The 9,936-nt window shown below is 43.7% G+C and overlaps 1 non-coding gene across 1 annotated transcript; it reads right to left on the bottom strand.

The window, feature by feature from the left end:
- Window positions 1–2,874: 2,874 nt before the first annotated feature.
- On the bottom strand, window positions 2,875–2,938 carry LOC120362569 (U7 small nuclear RNA). The gene has a single exon (XR_005578429.1). It is a non-coding gene; the product is annotated as a U7 small nuclear RNA (small nuclear RNA).
- Window positions 2,939–9,936: the final 6,998 nt, after the last annotated feature.

The following is a 9,936-nucleotide window of genomic DNA, read 5'->3' as shown; positions in this document are numbered from 1 at the left end:
GTAGATCTTATTTTTTTCTCAGTCTGGGTTTTTGTTTGCAAGCAATGTAGCATGACAGTTAAGCAGAAAAGGAATAGATAGGGAAGATCGGGGGAGCTTACAGAGTCTGAGGAAAGGCTGGAGAGCTAAGACGAAAAATGAGCTGGAACCAAGGGAGGTTACAGGGCAAAGAACATAGCCAGTGCCCAACCTTGGGCACAATCTGGTTACGATTTTGCCCCTGGCACCACCTCCACTGGCCCTTGGGTTCTACCACTGAACCCCAGACTTCCTTCTCATTCTTTACATGGGGCTGGGGAAGGAAGGAGTACAGTTTTCAGGTTTTACTCACAACCACTTTAATACAGTGTATATATTTTTTTTGGTTCCTTTTCAACAAAGGTGGTTGGGGGATGGAGAATCTGCACTAAAGCAGCCTGATCAGCTAATCCAAAGCCACGCTGTGTATAAGTGACACTGTTTGGAATGAAAACACACGTGCATCTCCAGTTCCTATTAAGCTGCATCCATAACTAGCTCATGGAATGACTGTGGGAAATTTCAGGGGAAAGAGGGAAACTGTGGCTTCCCAGGAAGCAGTGAAGACCCTGGCTACCAAGTGCAAAGTTATCTTTAACTCCCACCTCTGTCACTGGTGAGACAGAGCTCTAAAGAAGTGCCTTGGATGGCCATGCGAGATGGGACTCTGTCAAACCCATGGATAGGAAGAGAATGAAAATCCGATCTGGAAAATTCAGTCACCCCATTATTAAGTAGTTATGTTCTGGGCACTCGGCTAAGTTCTTTTGTGGCATTATTTTATTTAACTTTCAAAATAAATCAATGAGCTATCTATTATTATCCCCATTTTACAAATAAGGAAATCAAGGCTCCTGAGTTGGAGGGCATGGGGAGAAACATGGACATAGCACAAAAGCTGGGCCTTAAGGCTTTGCCTTCAAAGCAGGACGTGCCCACAGATGTCTCTGGGTGGCGGCGGCAAAGAAAAAGGACATGGGAATCCCAGGGCACAATATCGTGGGTACTTAATAAATGCCTGGTGATCTCATAATCTCCAAAACCGGTATTGTTTGGGCTAAGGGATCAAGAGACAAAAAGCTAAGGAATATTTCATGATCTGGAAACTTTCAGTTCCTTTAATATGAAAATGCTCAACATGAAGTATTAAAGATGTAAGGATTCAGAGGTTGCAGGAGGCCAAAGAAGATTAAGAGATTCTTTCCCCCAAAGGAAGTGCATAGTGTATCCATTACAGGGCATGGGGATTTTCCCTCCCCTCCCCTCCCCCGCCCTCTCCGCTTAATAGAGAAAATGCTGAAAACTTTGAAGAGATGCATTCTTTGTTCCTTAAGTTTCATGATTAATTAGGTATAAGCCATGTTTCAAAACGTTTCGTCATTTATTTGTAATTCTCCCCAGAGTGTGTACAGTAACTTGGCTCAGAACACATAGATTACATTGCAAATGCTACTCATATGCTGAAACTTTTTATGTGTCTTTCCCTTCCCTTCTCTGCTTTTCCCTATAGTACTTGAGTGGAAGAACAAAGCTGGATTTCCATCGGAGAGCACATACTGCTTTGAGTGGATTTCTCCAGGCTACGGGGAACCCTCAGAAGGGGGACTGGAAACAGTCAGCAGGCAGCTATGCACCCACACAGCACGGAGCCTCCCAGTTTCCTCTATAGCCCCCGTATCTCTGCATCAGTCAAGCAAAGACGTACATTTGCTTTTAGTCAGTCTTCGTCTCTCCAACTCCCTCCACAACCCCTTCCCCAGGAGGAATCGCCAGGCATAAGCTAGGGAGCAATACAGTGTAGCAGTAAACACGTGGGATCCAACCATGGGCCTCTGACTCCTCTTTCAGAGCTTTGTTCTTTTTCTCGCATCTATAAAATGGGGATAAGAAGAGCCTCCAAGATCCACCAGGTCTTCGTAGGAGCAAATGTGATTTAGCAGAGTGCTTCATTCAGAATATGCTCTCTATGAGTGTTGATATTATTTTTGTTCTTTTCAGTTTGGCCCAACTCCAAACCCCCAACACATGCACACATGCATGCACGTGCGTGCTCTCTCTCACACACACACACACACACACTCCGGGGTCAAGTGACTTAGGATAGTGCTTGGAGCAGTGAGTCTGAGTCTGTGGAAGAGAAATCGGATCAGTCAGACAAATTCCCAAGTTGAAGCAATCTGTGTTATGTATGCACACACAAAACACACAACACACACGTATACATGCACACACACAGCCTTGGGGTACAAGGCCTCGGGGTACAAGATCAAGGCAGAGGCTGCCCTTCTTGCCTTCCGTCAGACCCCCTGACTTGCTGCAGAGGCAGCCCCTCCTTTGTAATATCTTTACTTCCATATCTTTGCTTCCCTTCACCCGTCAGAAAGAACACTCCTCCTACAAAGCTCAGATCAAATGCCGCCACCAGTTTGCAGCCCTCACTTTCCTCACTTTAAGGTGGACTGTGTGTGGTCAAGGGTGAGGCCTCATCTCCTAGACTTCCTCTGCCTGGGCCTTGAAGGTGCGTTGAATGGAATCACCAGGTGTATCCGTTTCCTGGGGCTGGTGTAACAAAGTACACAAACCCGGTGGTTTAAACACCAGAAACTTAGAGTCTCACGATTCTGGAGTCTAAAAATCCAAGTTCGAGGCATCAGCAGGGTGGTTCCTTCTGAGGGCGGTGAGGGAGAGTCTGTTCCACGCCTCCCTCTGAGCTTCTGGTGGTTTGGTGGCGATCTTTGGGGTTTCTTGATTTGCAGAAGCATAGCCTCAATTTTTGCCTTTAGCTTCATATGGCATTTTCCCAGTATGCGTATCTGGCTCTGGGTCAAAATGTGCCCCCTTTTTGGGGGGTTGTTATAGGATGCACTTCTGGTGAAAACCAGAAAACCTGCCAGACAAATTCTAAAAGAACTTAACACTCATAATTTGTCCTTATTATAAGAATACGATTATTTTAGATGAGGGCCCACCCTAACGACCTCATCTTAACTTGATCACTTGCAAGGAACCTATTTCCAAATAAGACCACATTCACAGGTACAGGAGAGGAGGACTTGACCTTTTTTTTTCTCAAGAGAGGCAGGGGACACTGTTCAACCCATGATCAGGAGTGAGTGAGTAACAATGCTGAGTCAGAGCCTGTAGGTTCATTCTGTTTCTTTTCTTTTCTTTTCTTTTCTTTTTTTTTTTAAGAGATGGGATCTTGCTCTATTGCCCAGGCTGCAGTGCAGCAGCATGTTTACAGCTCACTGTAGCCCCAAACTCCCAGACTCAAGCAATTCTCCTGCCTCGCCCTCCCAAGTAGCTGGGACTACAGGCTAATCTTTTTTTTTTTTTTTTTTTTGAGATGGAGTTTCGCTCTTGTTGCTCAGGCTATGGTGCAATAGTGCGATCTCGGATCACTGCAACCTTCGACTCCTGGGTTCAAGCAATTCTCCTACCTCAGCCTCCCGAGTAGCTGGAATTACAGGTATGTGCCACCATGCCTAGCTAATTTTTTGTATTTTTTAGAGACAGGGTTTCTCCATGTTGGTCAGGCTGGTCTCAAACTCCCAACCTCAGATGATCCTCCCACCTCGGCCTCCCAAAGTGCTGGGATTACAGGCATGAGCCACTGCACCTGGACTACAGGCTAATTTTTTTTAATTAAAAATTTTTGTAGAGACAGAGGTCTGGCTACGTTGCCCTGGTTGGTCTCAGACTCCTGTCCTCAAGCAATCCTCCTGCCTCAGCCTCCCAAAGCACTGGGACTAGAGGTGTGAGCCTCTGCTCCCAGCCTCTGTTTCTAATTCTAGCAGAGCAGAGCACTGAGAATACTGGGAGGGGAACCTCCCAGCCTGCCTTTATCATCAAACACAGATAGTTCTAGTCTGGTTTTTCTCAAGTCCCGCCGCCACATTAGCCCGGCCTGTAGATCCTAAAGACAAAATGAGACAAACCAAACAGCAACGCTGGGGTGAAGAAGACAGGTCAGCGGGACTCAGCCATCACTTTCAGGTGCAGCCAAGAAGGAAACCCACTGTACTAGACTAAACACACACACAATCCGTGTGGGGTTTCCTGGTCTAGCCCGAGAGGCATTTCTTGTTTGGGGGCTTACAGTGTTACTTGGGATGTTTAAACAACTCTTAAAAAATTAAACTTACCTCTTATGTAGAATTCTATAAAGCACATAGAATGTTAAAAATCTCCAGATGGTTGAGATTAAGGAAAAATCAGACGCTCTCCTAAACAATGCAGCTATTTGTCTACTTTTGGTAGCACCATCTCTTGCCCAAATGGAGAAGTGGAGGCGGAGGTTTCAGTCTCTCGTAGTTGTAAATGTCTTGAGATCCAAGAGGAAAGATGTTATAGATCATGAAGACACACCTGCTGGCTCTGCTCATGGTGGCCAGCAAGATACTCTAGGCGTATACTCAATGTGTCTTGCTGGTTCAGTGTGGACGTGGTATTATTGGTGCCTCGTGTTTTAGTTGGAGAGAGAAGCTGGCATATGAGGAATGTGCAGACACTTGAAGAGAAATGAGCAATCCATGGGCGCAGGTTTCTTAGTCGAAAAGAGAGCGGGCGCACTGGTAATCATAACTACAGGGAACACTTACATGAGTATATCATGCATCTGATAGTTAACGGTAGCTATGTCCTTAATACTTCTACATTTTTATGCCAATTTTCTATCTACCAAAATCAAATTTTGAAGACTCAGTTACTTGAGTGACCACATTCTTCTCTGTGTTTTAGAAATATGAACACGAAGCAGTTTCTTTGGAAATTAAATACATTCATATCGAGGATATTTATTAAAGAGACTGTAAGGACAAAAGTCACTTACATTGGCAGTTCGTTCTTTGCTACCTGAGAACAAGTTCTAAGAAACAGCAACTAACAGGCATACCGGTCCTATAAAGGAACTGTGAAATTACTCATTCAGATAAAATTCGGTTTTCTTATTTCAGAGGGAATTGGGGGAGGAGGTGTCGAAGAAAATCAGATAGTCAATCAGGACTAACTACACGGCTAATCGCAAAGATTACAAATCCCAGGGATGTAAACGATACCTACGGCCCCACCATCTTCAGAAAACATTTAAAATAATAAAAAAAGATAATTTATCCATTGCCACAAGTTTGACCTCTTACCCTGGTCCTATCAGAGTGGGTCCAGCAGAAAGGGGAGGAAGGTCTAAATTTTGCCTGGGTGATGTGAGGTTAGGGACTGAGGACCCTCTTCCGCCAAAAAGTTAATCTCCAGTATTTATTTGGGTGCAAACGAAAGTAGAATAATGGGGAAGGAGGTCCTTCATGTAAGAGAAACTCAAAAGCTTTACAGACTGAATTAGGTGTAATCCTTATGGGATCCCTAACAGCTCATAAATAACTTTTAATGAGATTTCCAGCGAAGTAAAATAGCACGTGGGGGGAAAAAGTATTCTTTTTTATTTTTATTTTGTTTTCAATAAAGCACAGGCTTCATATCGTTGTTTTCCAAACCCATAACCAAAAGAAGGGAAACCATTTCAATAAGAAGAGATTAGTACTGAAAATATTTAATTAACTGATAGGGACAGGAAACGTTTGAATATGTCATTGAAAATACTTGACATTGACCACTAATCTATGGAAACTTATAGAGCTGAGTCTAAAGCATGTTCCGGAGTTAAGCAGAGAAATAAATCAAGGTTTGCAAATGTCATTTAAGTTTTCACCTGTCCCACGATTCAAAATTATTGGCTTTCCAATGAAAAGCATATGTTGTGTCCCATGCCTGGGGAGTAGTAATGAAGTGAGGCAGACACTCTCCAGCGCTCCCTCCCATGGTGCCCCTCTTTATTTCCCATCAAGTGAAAATAATTACTGTATCCTTAAGGGAGCGCTTCCCTGCGTCTGGTCTGCCGATAAGGGCTGCCATGCTGGCTCCTCTAGCCCTGCCCCTCTTCCTTGAGGGACCGTGGTTTGATTTATGAGAAAATAGTTGGCAAATTGCGATGTCCATCTTGATGGATGACATCATTTGGACCATTTTGCTGATCACGTATGACTATCTTTTTTTGTTTAGCCTGGTTGGAATTGATCCGCTTCTCCAACAGCTGAAGAAGGAGGGGGAAAATAGCAATTGGCTTTTCTTGGAGAGGTCACCAAGCAGAAAGAGCTCTGGCCCTTTGTTCCCTAGAAGCTCACCAGTGACGTTCAAGTCCTTTACAAAGAGCTCTCATAGGCATTATCTTAGACCATCCGAACAAAGGCTCTCAGTACACAAGACAGGTATAGTTCTCCTTACAGGGAAGATAAAGTGAAGTTCAGAGATACTGTGCATTACCCCTGGTCACACAGCTAGTCAAAATCAGGGGTTCAAATCTTGGTCTTTTGACTCCAAGCAAATTCTCCTTTCTCTTTTCATTGTTTCTTGGTGAAACAAGAACATACATTTAGGGACAAAGTCAAACTCCCCTTATCATAGGCTATTCAGTCCTGCTCCTTCCTGAGTTTCTGGGAGCTTCCTAACTGATCTCCAGGCCCCTGACATCTCCCTTACCATCTTTCCTCCTAGCCACCACAGCACTCTAACCCTACAGCACAAATCCAGCTACGTCACTATCCTGTGAACTTTCTGTGTCTTTTTATCCCGCAACACTTGCCGCTCAGAACTTTCCACCTTATCCTCTCTAACAGGAAGGTTGTGGAGGTGTGAGTAGAACCCAAAGTGGTCTACCTTGAATTTTGTAATCTCATGCTTTATATCTCATTTTAATAGGGACTTGGCATTATATTCAATATATTCTTGTTTGCTTTCAGTTAAAAACAATGATTTCAATCTAATCTTTAATTAAAATTAATGCCTGGGAAAGCAGCCTCATCTTTATTTTATGGCTTTGGGTTCTCCTTAGTATAGCTCCTAGTTTTGAGTACTGCTAGTCTACATCCTGGGTCCCAAGGGCTCAGGTCTAGGGTCTTAACATTGATTATAAGGCCCTCATTCGGCCACCTTACCTTTATCCTAGCTTCTGCCACTCATGCCCTGACCTCTTACATTACAGCCACATTGATCTTTCATGCCTCCGTGCCTTTGCACGGGATCCTCCCTCAGCCCGAAAGTCTCTTCTGCTTTACCTCGAAACTCCCAGCATGCATGCATGGCACCCGTCAGTGCACCTTCCCGTGTGCCCCCCACTGTGGCTCTATCACCTGCACCCCATTCCCAGTAGCAGTTAACCCTTTGGGTCCTAGTCATCTACAAGAATGTCTGTCTTTTCACACTCAACTAAGTCCTCTTACCCACCGTCTTCATAACTACCAGAGCCCAGTAGACTTGGCATAAGCTAGGTACTAAGTAAGTGCTTGTAAAATGAATAAAAGCTATTAACATATTTCCACTAGATATGTTTTTAGATGCTAGCCTATCAGTTGCTTACATTGTACAGTTTATAAGAGCTTTTATACATTTTTTAAAATTCTACCATGTGCATTTTTTTTGCCTGCCAGGTGCAAGATCTCATTGGATTTTCATGATCTCATTTTTCTTCAAAAAAGCAGGTAGAGTAACACCTCATTCTCTTGCCATAACTTGTAGGTAAAACCCAGATCCTGGAGTTCAAATGCCTGCATTTGGGTCACCCTCTCCTTGCTATCTCTCCTTGAGCTCAGTTTCCTCGTCTGTAAAAGAGGATGATAATGGTACTAATACTGTGTCAGTGAAGGCAGTGAGCTCTAGAAATGACCGCCTAAGCCAGGAATTGGCGAACTATGGCCCGTGGGCCAAACCCAGCCCACCACCTGTTTTTGTGTGGCCTGGGAGATAAGAATGGTTTTTATCATCTTAAGTGATTTTTAAAAATCAAGAGAGTAATCATATGTTGTGACCCTTGAACAGTATATGAAATTCAAATTCCAATGCCTATAAAGTTGTATTGAGAAATAGCCCTGCCCATTTATTTACATATTGTCTGACACTGTTTCTTCTGTGCCACAACAACAGAGCTGAGTTCCTATGACAGAGACCAATCAGCCCACCAAACTTAACATGTTTTCTGTCTGACCCTTTGCTGACCCCTGACCTATGGTCAAGTCCTAGTTCCACCTCTCAACAGCTCTGGGACCTTGGGAAGACTGGGTATCCTCTCTATGCCAGTTTCTTCCTCTGTGAAGGAGAGAGAATAATATCTGCCTCCTAGGGCTTTATGAGATTAAGTGAGGTAACATACTTAAAGCACTTGTTAAGGACCCAGTACTGTGAATGTTAGCTAATGTTACTAAGCTACCTTCCCAGAGGGCTAGAATTTGCCAAGCAGTGGAACAGGGGTGGGAAGGATGTACCAGTGCCAGCTGTGTGGACGGTTCCAACCTGATGTAATTGGAGTGGCTGAGAGGCAGGATGAGAGCCAGACGGAGCTGAAGAGAAAGCCAAGGACCAAGGTGCAATCTCCCAAGAGAGCCTAAGAGGACACCTTTCCAAAGGGCCTGGCCAGGACCCACGCTGGGGCTCAGAGTTGAGTTCCCAGTTGGGTTTAGAGGGGACCAAGTTGGAAGTCAGTGAGGAACAAGCCAAGAGTGGGGATAGGGGGCTGTGGAAGATTTCCCAGGACCCAGACAGCACACCACAGGAGGGCGGGTTTAAAGGGATAGGATTGTCGTTCCCATTTACTCATGAGGACACAGAAGCTCTGAGTCATCAAGTGGCTGGCCCAAGAGAATACAACTAGTAGAAGTGACTAAATGCAAAATACCAGATGCCCAGACCTGGGCTTCTCCCTCCACTTTACCCTGCTGACTTGGCTACCTAATGTTTCAGGTTGAAATTTTTTTGAGAATCTTAGAAACTGTACCATTGAGTCTAAGGGAAACAGTTTGTCTCTGCTCTGCTGTTTTGCTTTTCCCAAGAACAGAGAGCACTAATTTTCTTAAAATCATTGATCATTAATTAAATGTATTTCTCCCTTTTTGCAGTTAGACTCCTTGTGGCTGAAGGTACCAGGAACATGCTCCACAGGCTCGGATTTTCAGCGAGGCCTCTGACAGGGGTCTCTAGCCTACAGGCGCGTTTTTCTCCATAGTTCAATGACAACCCTGCAAATGGCAAATTGTTTATGATTTGAGAGCTGCAAGGATCCAAGCTGCATTGAAAGGAGAAGGAAGGAAAAAAGCATGCTAAGAAAAGCAACAAGTAATTCAAAGACCTAGGGCAAACATAAACGTATAGATTTCAATAGACACTTGATAAAAATGTCTTTATAATATCTACATGTCTTTGCAAGAAGGCTCCAGATCCACAGGCTTCTTTTATTTATTAATCCTAACATATGCGATTGCCACAGAGGATTGAGTTCAGAAAGGCACTCTCCAAGGGCAGGGTGGAAGGCAATTCTGCTTTAGAGCCCGGTGACCCAAAATGTTTGAGCTGTCCCATTAAAAGCGAGGATTATTGTTTATTTGACGATTTTTCTCTCTTGAATGTTGTATTTAAACAAGTGTCTCCTTTTGGTCCAGTGTTTCTTCAAATGTATTTATAGAAGAATTTTTCCTTTCCCCTTCTAATCTGTTTTTCATATTTTGGTGAAAAGGATGATATACAAAATTTTACAAGGGTTTTGCTTTCTTTACATTTCTTAAATGTGGGCATCTGGTGTTCTCATTAAGCAAGCCATGTCCATTCAAAGACTCACCACATCTTTAATTCATGCTAAAGAGCAGTGCTGTGACTTGAAGAGTACCCTGTCTCCCAGTGTCTTTTAGAAAGTTTTTTTTTTTTTAAAGAAAATTATCAGGCATGCTTTGGTTAATTTCACTCTGCTTGTATCTTTCATTTCCAAAGTTTCCCCCTGCTGTCTTTTTTCCCCAATGGTAGAATACATAGCATTATTGTTTTCTGGACTCTGCCAAAAGCATGCTTTTTATGCTACAAACTTCTAAGACCCATCTAAATTTT

This window comes from Saimiri boliviensis, chromosome 12 (genome assembly GCF_048565385.1).
Source record: "Saimiri boliviensis isolate mSaiBol1 chromosome 12, mSaiBol1.pri, whole genome shotgun sequence".
NCBI classification, from domain to species: Eukaryota; Metazoa; Chordata; class Mammalia; order Primates; family Cebidae; genus Saimiri; species Saimiri boliviensis.
Note: the sequence above shows the minus strand (reverse complement) of the source record. Positions and strands in the feature narration are given on the sequence as shown.